General features: G+C 41.9%; 1 long non-coding RNA gene across 1 annotated transcript in view; it reads right to left on the bottom strand.

Moving 5' to 3' along the window:
• The window catches only part of LOC116824898 (uncharacterized), a 147,389-nt gene that overhangs the window by 87,987 nt on the left and 31,685 nt on the right, over nt 1-27,717 (bottom strand). Inside the window, exon 2 of the long non-coding RNA XR_012654793.1 lies at nt 1,493-1,611. This is a non-coding gene — a long non-coding RNA (uncharacterized LOC116824898). The remainder of the gene's footprint in view (nt 1-1,492; nt 1,612-27,717) is intronic.

Below are 27,717 nucleotides of genomic sequence, written 5' to 3'. Positions count from 1 at the left end.
GCGCGAACAGTTACAATCAAAATGCGAAGAAGATCATAAAATACACAGCAGTGGTTATGCAAGAGACAACTTCTGAAAATGGAGTTTAAAAATGAGGGGCCAATGTTGCTATTGAGGCAGGTTGTCCCTATCCTTTAGGATGGTCTCCATCCCAGGGACCATCATACCAAAGTCACCAGCCAACTAAAGGTGAGATGATAGAATCCCTAAAAGACAGGCACACTCAGTGCACAGACACATAGCAGACTGTGAGTCTTCCAGTAAGGAAGTGTGCCACAGCAAACTTCATGTGGTCCTTCAAAGCCAAAAAGATAATGGCTGCACAGCTGGGCCTTAAGGGCAGCAAGATTAAACCTGGCAAAAAAATGAAGGCAACATAGTGTTCCATAATAGAGAGAGAGGGATCTGAAAAGAAAGGTCAGTGGCAACAGTTTTTAGTGGTCAGCCTCATTTATGAAGAGTTTGTAGTAGGCATATTTTAATATCTTACTGGCAGAAAAGCAAGCACTTAACACTGATACCCTGTGTCATACCAATATTTAAGTGGCAATCTTAAAGCCCTAGGTGTCCTTTCTGTGTTTTAAGGAGGGCTTATAATTTTATTGCTTCATCTCAATAACACCTTGAAAAATGCTAATAAAAGGAAATAAACTCTCTAAAAAGCTTGAGAAAACTTTTGAGGTATTGTTTTATAGTGCTTCCATAGCAGTAATCGTGCCCACTCTTGTATGGCAATATAATACAGATAAATGTCTGAGACTTAACTCTGCTCTAACAATCAGGAAGACCTGAAAGTATTTGGTGCAGGGGGACCAGAATAGCTCAGAGGTTTTGGTAAGGTTATGGAACCTTCAACTCTAGGTTGCCAGTTCAAATCTTGTTGATAATGACCGGAAGTTGCTTGATGGCCCATTATGTGAAATGAGTGGGTGGTGTTAGACCAACTCCTACTGAACAGGTGTCCACATCATTAAACCATCATTTGGAATCCCTGTTGTTGTGCCAAAGGTTGGATGAATGGGCAGAGAAAATGAGCTATGGTCTTGCCGCTATGGTTAGTCTGTCATTGCTGGGTTGATGCATATTGATGGGGCAGACTACACCATTATTGCACATGCTGTGCTTATTCAGTGGATCAGCAAAGGATGTGTGTTCTCAGGGCTGTTGAATTAGAATATTTTAAGGCAAAGCCATACACTGAAGTAGTTGTTATACCTTATTAATTATCTGACATGATGGTATGTCCTAGAGGAGAGGGACACTTCCAAAACGTATTTACAAGGATTGAACATTTACATGGATAAGAACAACCACCCAAGTTACAATACAGTAGTAGGGTACTTAAAAAACAGAGTTTTGGAAGGGGTGTAACCTCTTATGCTTCTGGAAATAAGCCAACCTCTGGGTAATGTGAGTAAGAAGGAAAATTTCCCCAGTGGGCAGGTAATTCCATAACTGTCTATTGCAGGGTCTGCATCTGAGGCTTGCCTACCTGGACCAATGGTTTGGAATTTCTGTAGTTGATCAATGGTGCAGTCCAAGTGTACCACTTCATCCGAGTGTACCGCTACACTTTCTGGCTGTAGGCAACTCATTACATGACCAGTAGCTCTGGGAGAGAAACTGTATAATCAGGATTAAATCACAACAGCTCACCTCTACCCTGACAATAGGAATGTCTTGCTCCAAGTTGTGAGGTGGACATCAACAGTGAATCAGTGACCAGCCAGATACTTCTCCCCTCTGCCACCCCCAGCATCAGCAAAGAGGTCCGCACACAATGGTCCCTCATGAACTACGTAAATGGTGAAAATAGGAGCAGTCATGTTTGCAACATCAGACCAGTTCTCTTTTGTACAAGGCCACAGTTGGATTTTTCCAAAGCATCCTATTCATAGCTGATATATAAAACTTCCAGTTGAAGCTACTTCTACTTTTCTCTAACACAGCTGACAGGACTTCTGATGCTAGCAGCTTTAGTATGGCAATGCTTAGCTGATTCATGTGCTGTAAATGTGGAACTTGTCTGCAGTGCAAAGCAACTTCTGTCTTTTAAGGTCAAGCAATGTGTAGTACGAAGAGAGAATATGTACATTATATAGGAAGCACATTGGACCAAATTCTTTTTTCATTTATACTAATGTAAATCTGGAGTAATACCACTGAAGTTGGTGGTAGTATGCTGGATTTACACCAGCTTTAAGGGAAAGCAGAATCTGGTCCATTATCGTTAATATTACAATATATCCCTGAATAATAGTACTGATCTAATTTCTTGAGATAATATATTAATATATCATATTTCTTTTCTTTCTTACTAATGTGATAGTCATGAATAGAAGAAGATGGCAAACTCTGTCTCTTCATGTCTGCTGAAAATTAGGTGAGAGAAAGGAAGTGGTAGCTTTGTTTTTGTTAAACGATGTAGAAAGTAAGTTATAGTCATAATTGTTCAGAGAAAACATGAGTCAAATGCTAGACTAATTCCACCGATTTACGAGAGATTTTTCTTTCCTTGGCTCCTCCTGATGATATGCTAGGCAAATTTTGGACAGGAAAAGTGAACAGGCAGAATTGTTTTTCTTTTTTATCCTCTGGCCCTGAAAAAATATGTTGCAAAGCTTACAACATTTTTTTTGCAATGTTTGTCATTTTCAGTAACTTGCAGGGGTTGTAAAAGTTTACCTCAGGAACGTTTTCTCCCCCTTCATATTTTTGCTTGTTTTTTTCTGCTTGGTAAAAAATGAGTACTGAGGGACTTCCCTTGCTCTGATGACAGGGGATGTACAACTTCCAAGTGCAAAAGGGAGACACACCATGTCCCTGATAATATAAGTGCTTACAGAAACTGTTCCAACATTGTCTCATTCACTGGCCTTCATCCAAGATGATGCTGCAGGTGATTGCTATAAATAGCAACAAACTGAGTGACTCTGCAACTGACATCAATTGGGCATCTTTTGCTTCAAATCAAACACGCTGTACCATGCGCCATACAAATTAGCAGACACCTATTATGTCATTCAATAATTGTTTCCATATTAGCAGGGGGAGACCCATAAAACAAAACCATCACAGTTCAATGAAACTGTATACTATCTCCAATCAGGAAAAGAGAAAATAAGTCTCTTTATGGTAAGAGTGTGTAATTAAAAAACTTACAATGTTAGCAACATTTCACCATTAATTATTCAGTAATTTCATAAGATCTCCTCTCAGCAGCTCAGCTGAACCACTAGTTACATTGAACAGTCAAAAAGCATGTTAATAAAGCAGGTCAGTTAGAGGCTAGAAGCAAAATTCCATTCTAAGATAATGGGGAATTGCATTAAATTCAAACCCTAATTACTGTCCAGCATGGCAAACACTCACTGTGATGGAGTTGGTACATCAGATTACAGGCCACAGAAAGTTATTTTAAAATCAGCATTTCCAGGACTGACCCTTTGTAAATCCTGAATAATACATTTTGTGTTACATCCTATCAGTTCCGTACAACTTTGAGTCATGGGAAAGGCAGAATTGCACGGCCTCAGGAGCAGCTCAGGGACTTCAGTGAGCTGCCATCCCTTCCTGGTGGGTGTGTGGCACTGGGGCAGAGAGGCTGCACCATCCTTTAGAATGGTGTAATGTGCTCCCATTGCTGCAGCCAACCTGGTTTGCAGAATAATTCAGAGTGGAGGTTGAAACCAGGGCCTTGTCCCCTCCCTGCGCACTTTGAGGTAATATGAATGAACAGAGGGAGCAGTCCTTGGTCCTTGCACTGTGTGAACAAGGGAGTGGCGGGGAAGGCTCCTTGTGATTATCCACCCAACATACACAACCTTAAGGGACAGGGACACCCTGGTTTTGCATTTGTAACATACCTGTTTCTAATTCTAAGCTGATTATTATCCCACTATGTGCAGCTTGCCATGAACAAGAACACAGCATATTTCAAATGAGACCTTAAAACTTATGCCCCTATGTGCTGTGCATGGACATCGACTGTCTCATGGTACTTTTTATATGGTATGCCCTGGTATCCTTGTCTGGATTATCACTTCAAAGCTCTACAACAGGCTGTGTGTCAGTTCAATGTCACCCTCCACCCCAGAGATGGCTGGAAAGCAGTGGCTCTAGATGTATTGTTATACAGTTTGTGATTTGGGATCTTTTAGCATAAGAGATGTCATATAAATATACAGTAAAATACTGGATGCATCTGATGAAGTGGGTATTCACCCACGAAAGCTCATGCTCCAATACGTCTGTTAGTCTATAAGGTGCCACAGGACTCTTTCCTGCTCTTTAGTAAAATACTGTTATCCTTATTAATTATCATTGCTTCCTTTTTTCTTTTCTTTTTTTTTTGGTCTACTTTTACAGTTTTTTTAAAGCAGATCATTGTATACATGCTTTCCATTAGATTAATATTAAAATTTTAATATGCCAATGGCTTTTCTTAAAAAGAATAAGAATTACTTATTGATCAAAATGAGAAAGCAACTATATGTTGTTGAATACATGGATTTTTCCTGAAATAAATCCTGTGCTAGGTATCACCTTTAAGAAAAAAAAGTAAGATTTCATACAATTACTTTATTACTTTATTTCTAGGCAATGAGACATATTTAATAACCCAGGGCCACTTTGTGCATTTAGTTTTTAAAAATTCCCCGTTGAAATAAGCACATGGGCAAATTTGATCTAATTTTCAACTCAAAAGCTGAAATGTTTCATTATAGAGTTCATGTTCTGTTAAAGAGTCTCTGATAAAGTGATCAGAGAACAGGCAAAGACGAAAAATCCAGACAAAATAAGGGTGAAAATATTCAAATGTTGACACATTGAAAAACAAACAAGGTTGTGAATAGAGGAAGCAGAGAGAAAAGAAATTATAACATGAAATAAACATAACATTTACAGTAAAAGATAGATAACTGACACTTGGCAACATAGCTGTTGGAGGATTCTCCTTGTTCTAACATCTAAAACAGACTGCACTTTAGTTAGAGACTCTTACTTCCCCACCCCAATTGATCCAAAATATCTGGACTTAAATTACAGGGGGAAGAGATCACAACCTCAAACTTGTTTTGCAACCCTGTGAAGCCAGAAATTATGACTCAAGGTTTGCAAAACATTGATCTTCATGAAGTTCATCTGTCCCAAATAACAGCAGTTCAGCAAAGCAACATTCTTTCCACTAATAGATTTTGCTACTGACAAAAACTCCTTCTGTGTGACTTTGGCTCAGGGTTCTCCCTTTTTCAGGCCCTCATGAAAGTGTCAGATGCTGCTGCAGGTATAATTGCTGATGGATTCATGTTTCCTCACTTTTTGAACCCAGTCTCATGCAGGAGTGGGTCAAAGTATTGGCAATGACCTATAGAGCCTTTTGTCTCCAGAACATTGGTGTGAATCCAAGTAAGTCAATAGTGACTGTAAGTCACTCTCTTTTGAGGGCAGTTTGGGGACCTATGAGTGAACTAAATTGGTCATCTCCATTCAGTTCTCATAATACACATTGCACATTGCAAAACCATCATCACAAATGTTCCTAATGATATCAACAAAAAAAAGGCAAGGATTGAATCAATTAAGAGTTTGAACTACCTTACCATAATCCTTCCACGTTCAGAGTGAGGCACACTGGTCCATTTGAGGAGCTTGCACTGTCTGCCATTTCCTCTGATACGCTTGCTCTATGAAGAGGAGTTTGTGGTCTTCAAAAGCCATCAATCCAAAATATTTGGCAAGAATTAATTCCACTGGAAATGTGTGTATTCTTTTAAAAATCTATCATTCCAGTTGTATGGTAGGATCTCATTTGTGTTTTTATTTTCTCTTTTTAAAAGAATTTATTGCATACTCAATCACCCTGGCAATTGTGAGCAATGGCCAAAAAAAATTAAACATCACTATAAAGTTCAGTCAATAGTGTTCAATATAAAATCCATGAACAGTGTATTTACTATGACACAGAATTCTTATTTTCCCTAGTCTCCTGTGGGTAGTGTAGACCATCCCATTTTTGTAGACCGGGTATCAGCAACCTTTGGCACGCATCCCATCAGGGAAATCCGCTGGCAGGCCGAGACAGTTTATTTACCTGCAGCATCCGTAGGTTCAGCTAATCGCAGCTCCCATTGGCCGCGGTTCGCCATTCCAGGCCAATTCCTCGGCCTGCATCGCTTCCCACAGCCCCCATTCACCTGGAACGGCAAACCGTGGCCAGTGGGAGCTGCAATCAGCTGAACCTGCGGACGCTGCAGGTAAACAAACCAGCCCAGCCTGCCAGGGGCTTACCCTGATGTATCGCTGCCAAAGGTTGCCGATCCCTGTTGTAGACTATACCATTTTTGCAATGAAGGACACGTATTTTAAAATATAGGCTGCTGGCATTTGATTTTTGTGCCTGTTTTTCTTGGGGAATTTTTATTTAGTTTAAACACAATTTTAAAAAGTTGGACACTAAGGAGCACATCTGAGGACACAATATTAAGTGGCTATTCAGATAGATGTGGTAAATCACACGTTACAGATCACCAAGTCAATGGTACAAACATGCTCCAATATAGGACTGGTTTTCAATTAAATTTCTGAGATACTGACAAATACCGATGAATGAAGGATGGATTAAAACCAGGTCTGAGCAGACATCTTAAGAATGAACTTTCACTTTTGCCAAACGCCAGGCTAGAGAGTGCTTTATTGTCTCTGCTGAGATGGAATTAGATACACTGCATCATACAGGAACATCCAGCAACAACATCAGCCCACTGACTCATCGAAGGAGTTTTTTGCACTTGGGCTCTAGTCTCCTAAAATGTTTCAGGGCTCAAACAAGCCTAAATTGTTTTCTAGTTTCTGTCTCAAGTATTTTAAAGGTGCTTATCACTCCAGTATCTAAGCAACAAACTTCAAAGAAAAACATGGGTATTTAAACTATGAGCAACCTGATATGTCTGATCCAGTAAATTATATATCATTTCAGTGATGTAGCAAGGCCATGATTGCTTGACTAATGTTAAAAAGACATTGTTTTACTAAAACATCCACAGACATGACGAGAGACAGTAACATTTTATTTTAAAAGTGGCTTTTGATGGGTTTTTTTTTAATGTTGTTATTTAATTCCTGTTCACTGTGTTTTACTTAATACCAAGCAAAACCAATCAAACTGGTGCTGTTGCCAGCACAGAGGCAGGAGGACAGGTAGAGCAGCACACTATGAACTGTGTGGTACATTCAAACAGATGCAGAGGCTGAGACATGTTTCCAACTGTAAAAAAATTGTTTCACTTGTTCTGCTTTTCTAACCAGTTCACTCCAAGATTCTTGGCTGCTCACCAGCATAGAGTGGCAGTGTTATCACAGGAAGATACTGCTCTCACAGTGGTAAACAAAAAAAAAAAGGCAAAAAAGAAAAGGAGATTTTTTCTGATTAATTTAAAAATAATGTGGTGACAGATAATGTATGGACAATAGTACACTGCATATCACAGGAGGGCAATTGACTGTGGTAATCCCACAGTTCTCCAGCATTCCCAGATTTAGGGGTGACAACAATCTCCCAGAGTTACTAAAGGGATGGAGTCCCAAATCTCCATAGGAAAAGGATTTAATCCCCCACCCCCACCACCTGACACAGAGAAGGGATTTGGATTTAGGGCTCCCACATTCTGGGTGAGTGCCCTACACTCAGCTAAAAATTATTAAGGGAGCGACACCTTCTCCTTGGGCAGTTTTGTGTGGAGTTAGGCATGCTCTGAGCATGCCTCCCAGGCTGGGCCCCACAGGCTGAATGGGTGGAAAAAAGCCTAGTTTGGCAATCCTTGTGGGGTTTAAATACATCCCAGCAAATCCCTCAACCCACGCTGATTCCCTTGGAACGGCACACCGTGGCCAGTGGGAGCTGCGATCGAACGAACCTAAGGATGCAGCAGGTAAACAAACCAGCCCGGCCCGCAATCCTTGTGGAGCTTAAGTACATCCAGCACATCCCTCGCATCTCTTGCAATCCTTGTGGGGCTTAAGTACAAGAGGTGCCCATTCCCTAGCCAGAGATGGCTGAGCACATGCTCACTGGCAGAAATGTAAGCACCTAGGTGACTTTGGGGGTGGAAATGTAGGATCTTTGGTACTTTAATCTGCCACAGAGTTAGTTAGCAGTCAAGCAGGGATTTTGAGGATCTCAATGGCACCTAAATGTTGGACTCATATCTAGAGTGGCAGTTAGGCACGTAAATCATTTTGTGGCTCTGGCCCTAACTGACTTGCCCAAAGTCAGGCAGAAAGTCTAGTCTGTGCTATGTGGATTGTTGCAATATGCTCATCACGATAGTATCTGAGCGCCCTCCAATAGAGCATGAAGCAACATGACGGCACGTCTGTCTCATGTTCTTAGCTTCTCCCCAGGGAGAGAACGAGGTGCATTAGAGCAGTGCTTCTCAAAGCCGGTCCGCCACTTGTTCAGGGAAAGCCCTTGGTGGTCCGAGCCGGTTTGTTTACCTGCCACTTCCGCAGGTTCGACCAATCGCGGCTCCCACTGGCCGCGGTTTGCCATCCCAGGCCAATGAGGGCTGCAGGAAGGGTGCCCAGCACATCCCTCAGCCCGTGCCGCTTCCCACAGCCCCCATTGGCCTGGAGCAGCGAACTGTGGCCAGTGGGAGCCGCGATCTGCCAAACCTGCAGACGCAGCAGGTAAATGAACTGGCCTGGATCGCAAGGGGCTTTCCCTGAACAAGCGGCAGACTGGCTTTGAGAAGCACTGTATTTGAGTATATGGTTTTTGTTTTAACATACATATTGTTATCTATTTCTGTTAGAGAAACAGGCCTTGCACTTGGAGCAGAAATTGGTGAGGTTTGTGAAGGTCCTTTGTTCCTGGGGGAATTCATCCCCCAGTTTGAAGCACCCCTGGAGAAAGTGCAGGTCTTCAGCAGAGCAGGGAATTGAACCCAGATCTCCAGAATCTCAGGCTAGAAGCTAAACAGTGGAGCACATCCTTCCTTTGCCTGTTCATAGAATAAAGTTGGCAGATTTTCCAGGGTGAAACAGTATTTGGTTACCCCCTGCCCCATCCCAAAAATAAATAAATAAATAAATAAGCAACTGGGAATATAGCCCGGGTCCGCAACCAGGATTTTTGGTTTCTCACATCTGATTTCTTTTTTCTCTTGATTCTGACAAAATGAACCTTTGTAACAGTTATTTTTCTGTCATTTGGAATTCAAAGACAAAGCCTCTGGCTATCCTAAAGGCTACAGTGCAGATATAGAAAATACTCCTTCGGTAATTCCTGAAAGCCTTCAGTTATGTGTAGCAAAAATCAGTTTTCACTATGACATGTTGGGGCAACATGCCAGCAGTTTCCTCTCCAAACAGGAATTGTCAAAAAAGATGCAGGTTTCTCCAGCTTTGTTCTGAGTTTAGATATTTGTGCAACTCTATTTTCCATGTATACAACATGACTAGCAGGGAAACGGGAGAAAATGCCTTGTGCATGATGGTACCCAACTGGTTGCAGATGAGTAATGTTGACAAATTTGAACTTCCAATTGTTATTTAATATAACAAAATAAGGCACTGGAAAGTACTGACTTAGATCACAATTGCTTTAATGACTCAAACAATGAAACACATTAAGGGCAAGATTTTCAGCTAGTATAAACTGGGTTGTGCTGAAGAGCTGGCCCTAAAGGAATTCTGAACAATAATGTTTTGTCTGTTTTTGTTTGGACCAGCCCATGTGCAAATGTATTGCCGCTGTACTGGATATAGAAATCAACATAGCACTATGATGTAGGACATTTCAGCTCTAGCTAATCCTATCTTAAATCACAAACAGGATTTTTATGATTTTTGCCTTACGCCATGCACTTACACTACCACTTATGTTGGCAAAATGTATGTCGCTCATGAGTGTGAAAAAAAAACACTTCTCCCACTGACATAGCTACCGCTGCTCATTGAGGTGGTTTGATTATGTCGATGGGAGAGCTCTGTCCCATCAGCACAGAGTGGCTACACGAGTGATCTTTCAGTGGCACGGCTCCATCAGTACAGCTGTGCCATTGTAAGCTCTCCAGTGTAGACACGGCCTTAATCACTAATGAACATGTGTCAATATCACAAAACCACTGCACGTTTTAGGTGCAACTGGCAGATTCCCCTCTCAAGATTCTACAAACTAGAAAATCAGGAGTTCCAATTCACATGTCGTTTCCAAAACTTTGTATTGTGGATTTTCTCATGCGGACCTTTTTATAGCTGAATTCCATAGATTGCACTAGCTACCAGTTTCCTCCTAGAGTTAATTTGCAGTGATGAATTTGATCTATAAAATCTTCCATCGGGTCCTGACTTCCTTGGAGAATTCATCTCTTGGGAAACCTGACCACTGAGATTTGCTGGGGTAGTTCTGATAACAGGCAAGCATCAGAGCTTCCTCAACTCTGGAACTTGCTTCCCATTTTGGCCTAACCAAGCCCCAGTATATTTAATGTCAAGTGCATATCATCCATTTCCCCAGGCTTGAAGGAATAGCTGGGCAAATATCTGATTTGCAATTATGCTAAGGGCTGGGCTTGGAAGTTACTTTCAGATTTTACTTTTGTGAAACTGTTATCTTATAATTGTTTCTTTAAGTCACTTAACATGTGCCCAGACAATTACAATGGATACATTAATGAAAAAATATATACTAATTGTGTTTAACTGGGGAAAGCATGCAGTAACTTTCAAATCTCATTTATGTGAGATGATGCTCCTCTTGCTATATGCTCTAGTACCAATAAAAGTCAAGTCTGTAAATGTAAATATGCTGCTCATATTCATACTTCATTGTCTTTAGGGATACTGTATGATTTGTGGCTCAATGCTCATCTTCAGTCATTTTGGTTTTCATTTGATTTTCGTGGGATCTAGCCGTTTTCTGCTCTCTGAGAAAGGGCCCTCTCATTCCGTACATAAAAATTCACTGTTTGTAGTTTCATGTTCTGAAGGATGCAGTGATCACAAACAAGCACAAAAACAGGGTTTGGAAAACCAGAAGTTGTTCCTTGAAAGACAAACACAAAAGCAAGAAAAAAAAAGCTGAAGTCTTTTTGTTTCGGTGGCACACAGAATGCTGTAATAATACTATGGTCAGAAGGAAAAGCAGCTTTTACAGGACTTGATGGAAATTAATTCTATCAGTTTAACAATGCTGAATGGCTAATAATGGTGAACAGCTGAGAGTGACTCAGCATTGCATCAATTGTACCCATGCTCTCAGGAAGTGTTTGTTTTCAACGTGAAACCAGATTGCAACTTTCTTCTGATTGCCAATGACTAAGACACATGTAAGATGCTAGGGCCTGAGTCATTGTTCCTGTTTTTTCCTCAAACAGATAGCAAAAGAAATAACTCAGTGGGGGAAAATTAAGTCTCACTTTAATACTAAATATTATCAAGTGCTTAAAGCCATGGGTGGGCCACGTGTGGCCCATCAGGGTAATCTGATTGCGGGCTGTGAGACATTTTGCTGACATTGACCATCTCAGTGGCTGCGGTTCACCGCGGACAGTCAACATCAGCAAAAAGTCTCATGGCCTACAATCAAATTACCCTGATGGGCTGCAGCTTGCTCCCCACTGGCTTAAAAAAACATAACTTTGTCTCAGCCTGCTGAGTGGAGGAATCTAGCCCATATCTGAGCCCAAATCTTGAAATTAAACAAACCATCTTTAAAATACCAAGTAGTTTCAGAAGTCCTGTATCCCTTTCACTGTCTTTAATCTCCAGCAGGTTCTTCGGTCTTCGCTGACATCCATCTCGGAAACTCATTAATAGGCATGAAAATCTCTGCTGGGCCAGCTGCTGTCTGTAAATTTGCCAAGGCTTGGAGCTTTCTTAGGGTAGAGTGACCATGAGTCCTTGAAAATTGTTGATTTCCCAGTTTTCAGCCGCTGTTGCTTTTACAAATAATGGTGTTTTGCCAATCCTTGAGCTGGACAGCGGCTGGCAGAGTAAAGTCAATAAAAAGACTATCATTGACTCAAGTGGAAGTTGGCTCAGATCCAAACCCAGGTGCACAGTCCTGACTCATGAGAACGGTTATGATTCTCTGGGTTGTAGGTTATGGGCTAAAACTGTATTTGTCATAAAATGTATCTACACAAGAACTTTTTCCTGGGAGATTTTGATTGGGATTTGACCCCAAAAATTCCCATATCCCAGTAGCCAATAGGGAAGGAAATACATTTTAAGTCTGTTCTGAATCCCCATAGTGCACAGACTTGAGTCAGAACAACACAGGCCTGAAAAACCCAAGATGTCCTCAAAGATAGGACCCCTGTCTGGGAGAAGATGTTGCCTGGCTTCCTAGGGTATGTCCAATAGGTGTGTTTTTTTTCTTCCATATTTACTAAAACATAAGACTTCAACTAGAAACTTAAAAAAAAAGTTTCCTGGATAAAATTACAAATGAAGACTTCGGAAGTAATATGTACTCTCTAGGTTACCTCTGACGGCAGGCTAGTTTTATAGCAGGTTTTAACAGGTCTTCCCTCACTGGCAACAGAGTGCCTGTGCTGGACTATTTTGGCCATAGATTTATGATGGAATTGTCCACTCCAGATATCATAGCCACAAGCTCTCCCTATTTAGGGGTACCCCTGTTCAATTTCAGACAGGATTTGCTGGTGTAAGCAACCGGCTGGTTCTGCAAAGATGATACATCCAATCCCTTCAGCGATGCATCACACTGGAGTGTCTCTGGCTCTCTTGGCTGGTAGTACTTCACAACAGGCTCATCTATTTATCATTGGTTTCAGCATGTCAACTGCTTGATGTTGGAAGCCTGCCCAGTCCCATTCAACATCCTGCCTCGTGAGCTGAGTTAAAAGTTCCACTACTGCAGCCAGGTGTGGACAGAATTTGGACAGAAAATGTATCATTCCAGTGGAGATAGTACCCCTTTCACGTCCACTGGAGCTGGCTTCTCTCTGACTCTCTTTCTGGGATCTGCTTTCAGCCCCTCTGCTGTGACTAAACCTATGTTACCTCCTGCTATCTGAGTCACATTTTTTCTGGGTTGAGTTTTATGTTCTTGTCCTTGCATTGCTGTAGAAACGTTTGTAGTTTTCTGTCATGGTCTCATTCAGCTTCTGTATCATTGCTCCCTTCCTCTACAATTAGGATACCATCTGCAATTACTGTCACCCAAGGCAGTCCTTGAGCAAGCCTTTTTTGGAACATCTCTGGTGCTGGGCTTATGTCCACCAACATGTGCGGCCATCTGTAGTGACCAAATGGCATTGCAAAGGTTGTCAGCGTGCTGGACTCTTTATCCAGGCTTATGTGCCAAAACCTGTTTTTCACATTACAAACCGGAAAGATCCTGGCTTTGGAAATTTCTCTCAAGATTTCATCAACTGTCGTCAGTGGATAGTGGCATCTTTTCAATGCCCAGGTCAGTGGCTTTGGGTCTATGCAGATGAGTAATTTGCCCGATAACTGCAATACTATCGCCATGCTGCTTACCCAGGCTGTATTCATAGGCGGTGAGTTCCATACCCACATGGTGCTCGGGCACCAGCAATATTCAGAGCCTAGGAGCCCAGCTCCACAAATATTTAGGACCAGGGGGGAGACCTGGCCCCCTCTCCAGCCCCCCCACGCCTTCTCCGAATGTTCCCAGGCCCCGACTTGCTGCCCCCACCCCCCGCTCGCCTTTCCCGGGCTCCAGAGCAGAGAGGCACTGACACACTGTCTCTTCAGGGCAGCTCCATGTTGCTTCCCTGAAGCAACTGCTGCCGCAGGGTCCTAGTGCCCCCGATTCACTGCCAGGGCAGACTGACTCTGAGCCTGCCCTTCTCCCTCAAACCGTTCCCTTTTCTGGCAGGACCCTCCAGCAGCACAGCCCCCCCCAGCCCACAGTCATTGCTCCTGCACCATGCTGGGCAAGGAGGCAGCCCCCTCCCTCAGCCACAGTGAGGCTACAGTCAGGGGCAACAGCAGGAGATGAGGTGCACACAGCACACCCTGGCACCCACCATGGGGGAGGTGGGAGAGATTCCTGGACCTGAGAGAGGTCCTAGGAGCACATGCAGTGACAGTGGTGGGGGTGAGTGTGCTGCTGGGGTGGGGGGCAGGAAAGTAGGGCTCATCCCCCAGAGCTTGCTGCTGCCAGCAGGGAAGGGCTGGGAGGAGACCTCCTCTCTGGCCCCTGTCCGGAGCAGCCTGCCTGCACCCCAAACTCATCCCCAGCCCTGCCCCACCCCAGAGCCCACACCCCAGCCAGAGCTTTCACCCCCCACCGCATCCTCAACCATCTGTCCAAGCCCTGAGCCCCTTCAACACCCCAAACACCTTATCCCCAGTCCCAGCCAGAGCCCTCACCTCCTACACTCCTACTCTCACCCTGTGCCCCTCAGACATCCCAAGCCCCCCACTGCCAGCCCCAGACAGAGCCCTCACCCACTACAGCCCTACTCTCGCCCTGAGCCCCTCCCACATTCAAAACCCCTCATCTGCAGCCACACCCCACAGCCCTCACCCCTGCACCCCATCCCCCTGCACCCCTTCCTCACCCAAACTCCCTCCCAGAGCCTTGGGCAGGTGGGGGTAGAGTTGCAGGGGACAGAGTTTGGGCACCACCAAAATTTCTACAAACCTGCCACCCCTGGCTGTATTGGCCTCTACAAGTGCTATGATACCCCTGCTCTGAAGACTTTTGAACTTCTTAAGTATTGGATTACACAGTGCCACCGGGATTTTCCTTCAGGGCAAGCACATGTTCCACCGTGGAGATTATTTCCAGGCACAATTTTCCTTTCAAGGAACTTTTCCCCTTTGAAATCATCCCCCGTTGTTGGCTTCTTTATCCATGGGGCTCCCAAGGTTAGTTACTATGAGGTTATATTTTCCTACAGGCTGTATTATGGTCTGACTGTACATGATTAGAGTCTGCCTGCTTTTTGCAATGGTTTTTTTTTTTCCCCAATCCAATTCGCCCCCAAGGAATCACATTGCAGGAGGTCCTGCTATCCAGCTAAAATCACACAGGGCATTTCCCCATTAACATTGTTACATGCACTGAGGTTACTGTCCTTTGTTTCTTTCCTGTCCCAATAACATGAACCAATTATGCTTTCTGACTCAAGGAGAGAGTCATGATTTCATCGCCACTCTTTGATGCATCAGCCCCCTCTTGTACAAGTCTGATGGAATCTTTCTGGGACCTTCCTCTGCTCCTGCACACAGTGCTAAAGTGGTTCAACTTGCCACATGCCTTGCAATGTTGTCCTAGCACGGGGCACTTTTCCTTTTTCCACTCTTGCACTCACATAAACAGAAAACTTAGTGTCTTAAAAGTGGCTACGACTGAGTCCTAAGTGCCAGAATCACTCATCTGTTCTTTTGTGGATCTTATGCCTGTGCCATTCATAGCATGAAAAACATTTAGGAACAAATTCTGTTCTCATTTACTTTGGTATAAATCCAGAAAAGACCCCAGAATGGTCTCTCTAACTGGGTGGCTTGCCTGGGGGCTGGAGATCCTGAGCCTAAACCAGCCCTGGTTACAATGTGAGCTCCACCTGAGGGGAACCAGGTGATTCCAACATAAAAGGCAGCAGGGAGTGCATGACTGAGAGAGTAGCTGAGATTGCTGTAGGTGTGCAGTAAATTGGCTGAAACTCAGGAAATGGTAGAAGAACTGTGGAGAGTATGAAAGGCTCCATCAGAGAGGACCCTGCAATTAAGGGAGTTGTGACAGAGGACTTGCAATGAGCTGGAGGCTCCTGTTAGAGACCCAGAATGACAGATGGATTTGTCCTTGGGAGTCAGAGAGCTGAGAAAGGTTGAACTTAACCCTAGGAGTAATGAGCCTAGCTCCTCCTGGAGACGCTGAGCTCCCTAAGACTCGGAGAAGGGTATGGCAGCCTGGAAACCAGAGAGTTGAAGAAGCCTGAGCTCCAGCCAGGTAAAGCTTTGAGAGAGTTTGTATTGAGACTCAGCTCCAGGAAGAAGGGCTAGGGCCTCCCTGCGTTGAGGGAAGAAGTGACTGAACTGGCATTGGGGCTTGTAGGTAAGGACTCAGTCCTTACCTGAGAGGGGAGAAATTGGTAGTACGGCACTGCAGAGTGATATCTGACCACAAGGGGGTGCTTGGAGGCAGTCAGTGGCCCGTGTGCTACAGTCTCCATCACAGTTAATAGTTTCTCTGGATTTACACCAGATGAGAGCAGAATTTGATTCTTCTATAAAAAACTATCAAAATGAGATCAGTGGGCCACATAACATGCAAAGCTGTGGTACCCCAGATGTTTTCCAAATGTCATTTAATTAATCTGTGCAAAGATCACAAAGAAAAGACGAGGTGCAAACCATCCATATTAATTTAACTTGGGAAGTTCTTGTCTGAAGATTCACGCTTTAAAAAAAGTTGGCACAGAATATTTTTTTCATCCAAAGAAAATAAGTGAAGAACCTCAAAATATACATATATGCTATACCATATGCCGTATCCACCCAATGCGCACCAAACAACATTCAAAGCAAATATGTGAACCACAAAATGATTAGTAATATGCATCATGGATCCAAGGCTGCCTTAAAGTGGTGCAAACTATTGCTATGAGCAATAGAGAGGGATCAACAAGTTCAGCCTACATAAGCATACTGTTGTTTACCCAAGTGCTGTGAAATCAATAGCACAAGTAGCCTCAGGGGAAACCTGGGAAGTCAGATGCTGGTCTTCATGATTCCCAGCCCAGGTAAAAGCATTACTCACGCTTATGTTTCCCAGTGTGACGTTCCCACTGTGCATTGCAAGAGTTGCACTTTGCATGGATAAGTCTAAGCCGGTACGGGTTCCCAACAGTCATGAAAGTGGGCACAGCTGAAGCTGGCTGCAGCCATCTGATGGGGGTGGGAGGGAAACTTATAGTCAAGAGGGCCTGGGCAGTGGCAAATTACATCCATACACAGTGGAGAATCCATGCATGCAAATGGTGGGCAGATGTTTGAAAAGGACTTGTTGGATCTATACAGCTTGAGATAAATGAACCTAGGTCAACAGCATAAGGGCAATGCCAGGAATGAAATCAGCCATGCCGCTGTAAAGAGTGAAATGTTTATTCAAAGCAAACACTTCTAAATGAACTGGCCTACGCACATGATGCATATAATATGCGCCTGTTTGGTACCCACTGTTCCTCCAAAGACTCTCTACTGCTTGTGCTTGATTGCCCATCATCACTCATCCTTATCTACCTGCACTCCAATGAAAATGTTATCAAATTCACAAGTTCCAAAATAGCATTGCAGCAGTTATAGCAGCAAACAGGTGTCCCACAATATTAATGAGGACACTCAAAGATCACTGATGGATTATTCAGTCCAGGTGGGGCCTACAGTCCACCAAGACACATGACTATGTAAGGCCACTGCAGTCACTGGAGAAGCACGAGCAGAAAAAGTGCAGTAGCCACTCACTACAAGTTGACAGGAAGGTATCCAAAAAAGCAGAGCAAGAAATGGTGCCAAAAGGCTTCCCAGAGGCAAAGCTGACCTGAAAAGTTTCTAAAAGTTATTAGCCACTGAAAACATGATGTTAGCATGTAAAATGATGTAACTATAATTCCCGCTACAGCACAAGTCACTTCATCCAGCATAGAAATGCAACCTCCTCTGTGGTGAAACCTGGCAGCTGCTTAACAGTACACAGAAACATTCCACAACAGTTCTGCAGAGGGAACTGAAGAAAACTACTGTGACTAGCTGGATCTGCAAGGGACATTTATGTAGGCAGGAAGTAGTTTCCCACGCTTACTTTAAAAAAAATCAGAATGATGTCATTGGGGTTTTTTCTCTTTTGTTCAAGTAAAACTACAATTACTCCTCTATCATTTTTTTCTTTTCAAAAGAATTGAAGCTCGCATATAGCTGACACCTTCTTTTTCTTCAAATTTAAAAAGAATTGGTAATTAAGCTAAATGCTTTAAAAGCGTCACTTAGAATCCTTCTGAACAGCAGGTCAGAACTGTGAGTTTTGGATCCCAGGATATTTTTGCCTTGGTTCCCTAGTACTCTGAGAACAACTCAGGAAGTGAAATGTATTATATGATTCATTTCTTTTTGTGCAAGTAATTTTAAAGGGTTTAATAAGATAAAGCTGTGGATCATTTCCCCCTTCACACGTTTTCTTTAGCCTTAACAATCCTGTATTTTTTTCAGTATGCCCGTGAGTCACACTGAGGCTTTGTCAGTCGCATCCTGTGACACCGGGTGATATCACATACCAATGTGTCTACGCAGAAAATGTATTAACCCCTTGTTTGCAATATCTTGGCCCTATCTTTTAACTGCAAGTTTTTGTTTTTGAAACAGTACCAAGTACGATATACTATTTTTACCACTGTCTTTTGTGCAGTTTTCTTCATATGCATCCAACTATAAATTCAAACAGGGGGAAATGTTAGACTTCATTTATTTAATTCAGATCTGGGAAAAGATCAGGACAGTTCAACAAAATAATTGATTGTGATGCTAATTCTTAGTTCAGGTTTGTTCACATCACCACATTGCCATATACATGTGAGTTAAAATGGACTATTCATTGGGTGCATTAGCATGCAAGCTTAGAATATGCTTTCTGTGAGCATTCTTGTGGAGAAATGGTCTGAAGTAAATAGGATGAAATTAAATAAGGACAAATGCAAAAGTGCTCCACTTAGGAAGGAAGAATCAGCTGCACACATACAAAATGGGCAATGACTGCCTAGGAAGGAGTACTGTGGAAAGGGATCTGGAGGTCATAGGGATCACAAAATAAATATAAGTCAACAGTGTAATGCTGTTGCAAAAAAAGCAAACAACATTCTGGGATGTATTAGCAGGAGTATTGTAAGCCAGACATGAGAAGTAATTCTGCTCTACTCCACGCTGATTAGGTCTCAACTGGACTATTGTGTCCAGTTCTGGGTGCCACATTTCAGGAAAGATGTGGACAAATTGGAGAAAGTCCAGAGAAGAGCAACAAAAATGATTAAAGGTCTAGAAAACATGACTCTAGAGGGGAAAATAAAAATAATATTGGGTTTGTTAGTCTAGAGAAGAGAATCCTGGGGGGACATGATACAGTTTTCAAGTACATAAAAGTTGTTACAAGAGAGGAGAAAAATTGTTCTTCTTAACATCTGAGGATAGGACAAGAAGCATGGGCTAAATTGCAGCAGGGAGGTTTAAGGTTGGACATTAGGAAACAATTCCTAACTGTCAGATGGTAAGCACTGGAATAAATTGCCCAGGGAGGTTGTGGAATCTCCATTATTTGGGGATTTTTAAGAGGAGGTTGGACAAACACCTGTCAGGGATGGGCTAGATAATACTTAGTCCTGCCTTGAGTGCAGGAGACTGGACTAGATGACCTCTCGAGGTCCCTTCCAGTTCCATGATTCTTGTAGGTTAACCTCTAGCTACTGAAACAATCATAGAAAGTGAATGCAAAAAGACATGAGGACAGGTGATGTCAATTCATTTTTAAATTGGAGAAAATACCTGGATCTGTTATTTTATTTTAATTTTCACTCAGCAATTTTCAGTGATCTAACTGAGTTCTTGAATAGCGACCAGCAAAACACATCATATTTTATATCCTTTTAGGTTTAGGTATGTGCACAGAAGGATGTTGCATCTACAGGTGTTTCGGTACATAAACTCAATTGGTGATCAGTGTGTAAATGGAAGGAATGCATCCTTTCTGGAAGTGCTTATAAGTAATGATGATTTGTATGTCATGTTTGTACCTGTACTCCTAAAATTAATTCATTTTCAATAATGATTCCATTTTATATTATGGTATTTGAAAGATCGTTGCAAAAGAGTGTCTCTAATTCACACTGATTTCATTGGGCTTCTTTTTCAGAAACATCAGTAGTAAACAACACAAATTTAAAAGGCCAATAATGTCTTTCCTTTCCAGACCATTGGAAAAAAACATCACATTCCTGGCCTTGGGGAACAGCGTTCAAGGAAATCTTAATGTCTCTACAAACAGGAAAAAACAAAACAACCCTGGAATTCAACAATATTGCTAGATAAAGGATGACATTACTCATATACTAATGCTACAAAAGCATAAACAGCTCTGTATAAGATACAAGTAAGTGTTAAACTAAATTTACTGTATCTTAACCACTTCTTTCCAGAAATAGATTTCTCTTTCCCTAAGATAAGGAGTCTGCTTTCCTCTTATTTAGTAAAGATAATGATTGTCTTTACTCTGAGCCATTGTGATTATTAATTATGAGAAGACAAAAAAAAAAACCCTGTGGCATCCCATTAAAAGAGAAAAGCTTAAAGCAAATAACTCAGAGATCAATTCATTGTTAAAATACTGACACAGTAGGTGTGTAAACTTGTGTCCCAGTTACCTAGAAGGCAAGCCATTTTCTTATATTTTGATCCGTTAAGTAGAGACGTATACACAGATATTAGAGCTGTTCAGAAATGAAAATATACAAATAAAAATTTGCTCATTTTTTTCTCTGTTTCAGATGATTATGAGGCCCCTGAAATTTGACAGAACAAGCCACCCCCCTTCGGGTGGATGCATATGGAGGCACCAGGTGATGTCTGGGTGCCTTGTGTCCCCTGTTGCAGACAGGCCACTCCTCAAGCCAAGTGACACCTGGCCTTTGTGCATGTTGGGTGCTGTGGCTGAATCCTCTTTACCACTTTTTCAAGGAGGTAGGTGCACAAGGCAGTGTGGGCATTGCACTATTTTGGTAGGTTTGTTCTGATTTGAGTGGTGGTAGCTGCGGAGGGTTTGCTATGAGAAGACATCACATAGCATCTTTTTTTTAAATCATAATTTGAAAGCTTATTAAAAGTAAAGGAGTCAGGGAAGGATGCATGTGTTTTTCATATAAAGCTGAGCAAATAATCGATTTTGAGTCAGAGTCCAAACAGAAAAATACTAAACTGATTTTTTTTCTCACCAAAATGAACATCTGGGGGGAAAAATTTTTGTTTGGGAGGAACAAAATGTTTTGACCTCTCTGAATTTTGTTTCAGTTTATTTGGTTGAAAATATTTGCCACATTCGACCCAAAGTTGCAAATACGGTACATCTGCACTGCACAGTTCTGCCAGCAACACATAGTGTATGTATATGCATAACCCCTATAATGCAGGTATAAATAGCAGTGGAGATCCTGGGGCATAGCAGGTGAATAAAGACACACCTGCAGGTGTGAGTATGTAGAAGTATATTCCCTACATAGCTCTCTACTCCCCCAAGATGTTGGTCCCCATCTATGCTGCTATTTTTAGCAGTGTAGTATCCTGCTGCCTTCCTGCTACTGGAGCCCTTCCCTGCTGCAGAAAAAGACTCTGGCAGTGGGGAAGGACTCTTGCATAGGAGAGACAATGGGGAAAGGCACAGCTTTTCCCCACTGCCTCCCCTCAACAGATCTTCCCCTCATCGCACGAAAAGTTCTAGCAGCAGAGAACTGCTGAGGCCTGCTTTTCACTGTGGCATGTAGACTATACATTGCAGCTGATCAGAGCTATTGTTTTGGTGCCCTGAAAAAATGTTCTTTTGTCATGAACTTACTATTTGCCAGAAGATGTTTCATGCAGCTGTAGTTTCATATAGATACTGTGTATGTATTTTTAAATTTTACATATGTGTATGGACTGCAGTATGGGGTCTCTGATCCATCCAATACGTATAACATTAAACTCATAAAACATTAAACTCATAAGACTCCAGATATCTGGTCCGCTCTAGTCCCTGGGAGACACTCATGTGGCAAACAGAGCAGAGATTACCCATAACTCCCCTACAGAGGAATCTCCCTGTCTGGGGGAGCCCCCAACAGGCATAGATGTAGCATAGTTAGCCCTCGGCTAGCCTTCAATACAGGGGATAAGGGTGGTGAGGAGTAGGGGAGCAGTTGCCAGAGCATGATGGGCTTCAGCTATCCCCACTTTATAGGTGGCCCTATAAGGACTCTAGCAATCTGGCATAAGCTAGAGCAGTCCCCAGGCTGCTCTAGCCTGTGCTGGGATCAGGACAGAGAATCAAGGCATTATCATAAGCTCTCTGGCAGCCCCACAACCAGACTTGTTGAGCAGAAACTGAGCACAACAAAGAATCTGGCCTATATATTACCCAAATGTATGTAATACTTTTTTTAATGCTGTTGAAAATGAGACAATGTTTAATATTCTCGTGTATCAGATACTTTACAAGGTTTTGAGTTAATTACAAAGTCTTTCATTTTCTCTCTTGCATACAGTGTTTATTAGAGTTCAGTAATTAGTCTTTAAACAAACAATTGCTCTTTAATTAACTTTTAAGTATCAATATATTTCAATGAAAAATTTGAGCCTCTCTGTTATCAGCCTCATGTCAGCTATTAGGGCTCTCTGCATTGCATAAGCTCTGGTTGGCAACATTTTTTTCAGAGCTGACACTCTTTACTAACATCTTGATAATGCTGCTTTGTTAGCAGCAGGCTAATATCTTACACACCAACCTCAGAACTCCAGAAGCACCAAAAATAAAAAAGGAAGTAAAATCAATCCACATTGTGAAATATTTATCCACGCTACAGATTCACCCTTTACAAAACACCTAGTCTTCAAATAACCACCGAGAGGGATATTATATTTTAATTATATGCCAAGATCCTCTATTCTTATTAATTCACTCATCCATTGGACATATCCTGGGATAAGCTGAGCAAAAACAGTTCCCCACAGCTAGCTACAAATCCCAGCCAAACAAGCAAATGTAGATAGTTTATTTTCCTTTTGTATTTTGCTGCCATTTATAACAGCAGAGCAAGATAATTAGTACCCTATAGGCATGCCTAATATTTATCATAACCTACTGCTAAGACATGTTTTTGAGATATGTGGTATCTGACTGTGGCCCGTTTGTTTCAAACCAGATTAGTACAACCTAATTTTGTATTCCTATTGTGTATAGTTAGTAGGGGTGGGAAAGGACAAACATGGGGCAGGCAGACAAGACTCAGAGCTTCAGTCTGCGTCAAGAGCACGTCTAAGTTATGTCCTTTGTCCCCGGTGTCATGTCAGTGCACTGGACACAAATATTGGCTCTGGCTGTTAATGAAGGTGTAAATGTACTGTAAGTTTTGGGGGTGAAGCCCTGATCCTCCCGTCCCAGGCAAATCTGTGTAACTGCAAATAAATGGGTATTTATCATTTCCTGAGCTCCATTCTGGCAGTGAGCCAGTGGAGAGTGTATGCTGAAATTAGAATAGATTGGGAGGTAGGACTTGGTTCCAAATTGACCTGGATGACAATAGCAAGTCTGAAAGCAGCTCCACATTTTTAAAGGTCCATTGTGCCTTTTTAGAAAGGAGGGAAAGAAAAACATTCAGGAAAACAGTAAATCTAAGTCTGGTGAGTATTCTCATTTGATTTGATTCTGTTACCACATTGCTTTAATGTCATCAGCATAAGAGCTAGAGCCCATTAACATCACATGCTGAAACACACAAAGCGGAAATGAAGAAAATGCCTCTGGTACTCATCTAGTTATTATTTAGAGGTTTTCCTTAGTGCATGTGCATGCCGTTTACAGATCAAAGGGTTTTATCCAACCACGTCAAATTGTGTCGATTCCCTCAAAGACCAAAAATATATATTACTGCTAATGAGAGTAATCCAGTTTTATAATACGATTAATAGGTCACTAGCCGTGGTTTTTCTGTTGGGTTTTGTTCTACCCTTGAAAGCACTGGGTGAACACACAGCACTGCTATGGCTCAGTTTCTGCTTGTGAAATAAAGTACTTCTTGTACCTACCAAGATTTTTAAAAAACCTCTTTGTTTGCAGCCTGATATAAAATGATTTGTGATGTGACAGGTCAAAAAAACAATCAAAATTTCAAATATCAGCATTCATTTCATTAGCTGATGAATTCTTACACTTTGGGTGCTTGCCAGGAAGATAGATGAGGCATAGAGTTCACCAAATGTTTGAGCAGTCAGGGTGTATCCCTTTAAAAAAAAGCTGATACAATGGAAAATAGAACTTCTGAGATGACATATTGTTAAATAATTATAGCAGGAATTGACCTTGTGTCACTTTTTTTTATGACTCAATGTACAAGATCAAATAAAGCTAGCTGAAATAATTCTCATCTGAATGGGTGCCAGACTTGTAAGTATACTCATTGACCCCATTTGGTTGTTTGTAAATGCTGTCTCTGCATTATCGGAAACTGTCTACCCAGGGTCATGTTTGTAAGAGACACAAAGATAAGGAGATAGCAGGTATTATGAATGCTAACAGCACAAAGGTGTATCTCAGATACGACTGTCAATTAAAGTCTTGTGTTTCACGTATACTGCATCTCTTACATGCTCTATTTATCCAGGGCTGCTCCTGAACTAGAGTGCCAGTTATGCCAAACAGTGTGGGGTGTGAGTTATGCCTGGTATGAGTTGGCTTTGTGATGTGCACAAATATTTGCTGAAATCAGCAAATTCACTTCACTTAACGTCTGATACAGCCCCCTTAATCCATAGATAACCAAGAGTGGCAAAATTAGGGCCTTGCGAGGCTACATGTACTGTTTGTTGTTTGTTTGTTTTTTTAATTTGTAGCAGGAAGCCACACAGGAGCAGGGCTAGAAAAGTTTATAGACAGAAGCTGTATGTCCAAGCAGAAAAAGAAAATTTAGAGATAACTGTTTTCCGTATTTTAATACAGTTCTTTGTTCAGTGTTAGGAAAAAAGCAGCTCTTTCTGTGATTCTTCATTGTTGTCACAGAGCACTGAAGATTTAATAGTCTTGGGAACAGAGAGCCAAATTTGGCCTTTCTTCCGAGAAAAAATACACAATGTGAGGATTCCCCAACATTTCATGCAAAGCATCTGCTCAAGGTTTGAGTCCAGATAATTCATGGGAAAAGGTTCTCCTAGAGAGATGGAGGTCAGAGTCATCCTGCATGGATGGCTGCCTCTCAGTGATGCTTTGCCTGTTACCCATAACTCCTGACAGGATGGCTCCTGCATGAGGTATGCTGCCATTGGAGTGGGCTGCCTCATAACTGCTCAGTTGCAGGACTGGAGATGGTCAACAGGACAGTAATAGAGATCTGTGCTGTATGAACTGCTGGATGGATGCCCACGTGAAATCCAGCCGGCCTGAAGAGCAGAAAGCTGTGGAGCACAGACATAATCTCTCTTCCCACCTGCCCCCAAGTCAGCCTACAAATCTCCACAGGGCTCTGACTTTGCTGATCCCAAACAGAATGGTACCCAGGGCATTCCAGAGAGGAGAAAGAAATGGTGCTGCAGAGGCATCACTGCCTTCTGTGTGGGCAGTTGGAGTTCTATATGGATCACTGAGTGGCAAGTTATCCCAGTGCTGTACAAAAGAGAAGTTTAATACTGATTCCAGTGGAGCTGAGGTAGAATCTAACTACCTGGCATCTGATGCAATATAAAACTTTGTAGTGCTTGAGTCGGTATATTTTAAAATAGAGATTGGCAGATAGTGAATTAACTATACACTACTTACTACCCAGTAGACTATTATAACACCAGTGTCTCACTGATACACCATTTGCTGCATATGCCAAATGGAGTTCCTTTTATTCCACTGTTCTATGACCTGAGGCCAAATTGGCTTATTGTGTAACACAACACAAAGAGAACTGGAGAGGAAAAGAAGCCTTTAAATAGTAAAATCTTCCTTCATGAACCAGTGAGTTCTCTTTGCAGCCAACTGGCTGAATTGTGTACACAGACTGCACAGTAACTCATCATGCTACTATAAAAGAAGTTCTTTCAAGGGACCTTGTCAAAGTTATTAGCCCCCAAATTGGTCAAATTACTTATTCCTATTATTCATTGCACCCCGAGAGGATGTGGTGTGCCTAATATCATACTTATGATGATGGAAGATAAGGAACTGAAAATGAAACACACATATTTCCCTCCAAGGTTTGTGAATACAACAAAAAAGTTAACTAACTCTCATTTAATCTGGATGTATGTTCTTTCTCCTCTGTATTATCATTACATTGATTTTGCATCTAATTTCCTTCTTTGTCAGGGTTACTGGCCTAATAGATGGGAGAGACCAGTAGATGTGATATATTTTGACGCAGTCTCACATGTTCTCAAACTAGGGAAATGTGGTCTAGATGAATTCATTATAAAGTGTGCACATAATTGGTTGAAAGTCCATACACAGAGTAGTTATCAATGGTTTGCTGTCGAACTGGGAGGGTGTGTCGGTGGGGTCCCACTGGGGCAAATCCTGGGTCTAGTAATAGTCAGTATTTTCATTAATGACTTTGATAATGGAGTAGAGACCGTGCTCGTTGAATTTGCAGATGACACCAAGATGGGAGGAATTGAACCACTTTGGAGGACTGAATCAGAATTCAGAATGACCTTGACAAATTTGAGTATTAATCTGAAATGAACAAGATGAAATGCAATAAGTGAAGTACTTTGCACTTATCTTTAGGAAGAAAAAGTCAAATTCATAGCTACAAAATTGGGAATAACTGGCTAGGTTGTAGTGCTGCTGGAAAGGATCTGGGGTTATATTGAATCACAAATGAAATGAATCAATAATGTGATGCAGCTATGAAAAAGGCTAATCATTCTGGAGTATTGTATTTAAGACATGAGATAATTGTCCTGACCTACTCTATTTGGCACTGATGAAGCCTCAGCTGGAGGACTGTGTTCAGTTCTGGGCACCACACTAGCAAAAATGTGTACAAATTGGAGAGAGTTCAGAGAAGAGCATCAAAAATAATAAGTTCAGAAAACCTGACCTATGAGAAAAGATTCACAAAACAGGCAGGGTACATGTAGTCTTAAGAAAAAGAAGATGGAGGGTGGACCTGACAAGTCTTCAAATATGTTAAGGGCTGTTATAAAGAGGACTGTGATCAATTGTTCCCCATGTCCACTGACAGTAGGAGAAGAAATAATAGGCTTAATCTGCAGCAAGGGAGATTTAGGTTAGATATGAGGACAAACTTTCTAACTATAAGTGTAGTTAAACTGCGGAATAGATTTCCAAGGGAGCTTGTGGAATCCCCATCACTGGAGGTTTTAAAGAACAGGTTGGACAAACATCTGTCAGGGATGGTCTAGGTTTACTTGGACCTGCCTGAGCACAAGAGGCTAGACTGTGACGTCTCAAGGTCCTTTCCAGCCTTATTTTCCTATTACTCTGATTGCTTTTCTCTAAAGCAAGAAGAAAATCTATTTCCTGCACTTCTTTTCTCTGCCAGGACACATTGACTCATCTAGGAAGTATCTGTAAGTAATATAAACATGTTCCTTATACATAAATTGATTTTCTGAAATCAGGTTTGTAATAGTTGAGAAAATCATGTCTTTGGGTGATATACACAAGATTGAATTCTGCTCTTATTTACAGCAGTGAATCCAAAGTAACTCTTTTGAAATAACTGAGTTACTCTCTGTACATGCCAGCGTCACAACAGAATTGTTCCATGGCACGTGTGGCTATATTATAAATATAGATTAGTTCTGAGTCTAGGAGGGACCACCAGATCGTCTAGTCTGATCTCCTGTATATAATAGGCCTCCTGCAATGACAGGGATTTGATTAGCATGAGAGACACCCAGATAATCCTGACAAGTGACCTGCACCCCCATGCTACATGCAAAACCCCCTCACAGTCACTGACAATCTGACCTGGA

This window comes from Chelonoidis abingdonii, chromosome 1 (assembly GCF_003597395.2).
Source record: "Chelonoidis abingdonii isolate Lonesome George chromosome 1, CheloAbing_2.0, whole genome shotgun sequence".
NCBI lineage: Eukaryota > Metazoa > Chordata > Testudines > Testudinidae > Chelonoidis > Chelonoidis abingdonii.
This window is presented reverse-complemented; position numbering and strand designations above follow the sequence as displayed.